General features: G+C 36.4%; 1 protein-coding gene and 1 long non-coding RNA gene across 9 annotated transcripts in view; one reads left to right on the forward strand and one right to left on the reverse strand.

The window, feature by feature from the left end:
- The window catches only part of caskin1 (CASK interacting protein 1), a 138,161-nt gene that overhangs the window by 82,569 nt on the left and 54,705 nt on the right, over positions 1–887 (reverse strand). The window lies entirely within an intron of this gene.
- Positions 648–887, forward strand: part of LOC118599018 — a 1,652-nt gene continuing 1,412 nt past the window's right edge. The window contains exon 1 of the long non-coding RNA XR_004948273.1: positions 648–847. This is a non-coding gene — a long non-coding RNA (uncharacterized LOC118599018). The remainder of the gene's footprint in view (positions 848–887) is intronic.

Genomic DNA, 887 nt, shown 5'->3' on the forward strand with positions numbered 1-887 from the left:
AAATTAACTCAAACTTGATCTCATCAACAAACAGTTGAAGGACAGTGTGTATCACAAGTCGAACATTTTGACACATTTTTGTGCGTCTTGATCTGTACTACAAAAATTCCATGGATGTCAAGAAGTACAACCGCTTTTAAGGCGGACCGGATTATTAAGCAAATTTTCTATTTGTGAAAAAACAAAAAATTTAAGTGTGTTCAAAAAATACGCCAGGGGTCACTTAATTAGGTCGGATTTCATTTTGGTTTGTTAGATTAACATTTCTGGCAGAGATGCAGCAACAACAGTAAAATGCATTATTTTTATTTAATCACTGTTGACATTACACTTGTTACTACTACTTTTACAACATTGAGATGATCATATGTGACAGTGTGTCTTTTATTTTGAAAGGAACTTCTGTTAAAAGGTAAAAAAAGCTATTTTCTTTTAATGTTTGTGCTTTTGTTTAATGCAAAATGAACAACAATTAATTTCTGTTTATCCTGATAGTAACAATAGCATCAATACAAGGAGGTGTCTGGTGTCTTGTTTTTTTAAAAGGTGAAGGAAGACTTTGTGGCTTCTAATGGATTGTAGTCAGTGAGAAATCAGCCTGAACGGCTCTTTCAGAGTTGAAGGTTGCAGACTACTGCTCTAGGTTAACAAGAGAATCAAAAATTTAAAGCGACGTCCAACAACTCCGTACTTCACAGTAGATGCTCTGCATGGCCGGTTCTGAAACATTTCAGAACCTCTGAACCAGGATGATGCTTTGAGGACGATGTCCGAATCTTTTTCAAACGACTTCACAGGGAGAAATTCTACATTTGTAGACCAGGAACCACTAAATTGACTGGATGAGGTGAAGAATGAACAGAGATGGTGCTGCTCTGAGGGGTGAC

The sequence above is a fragment of the Oryzias melastigma genome, linkage group LG8, assembly GCF_002922805.2.
Source record: "Oryzias melastigma strain HK-1 linkage group LG8, ASM292280v2, whole genome shotgun sequence".
Taxonomy (NCBI): domain Eukaryota; kingdom Metazoa; phylum Chordata; class Actinopteri; order Beloniformes; family Adrianichthyidae; genus Oryzias; species Oryzias melastigma.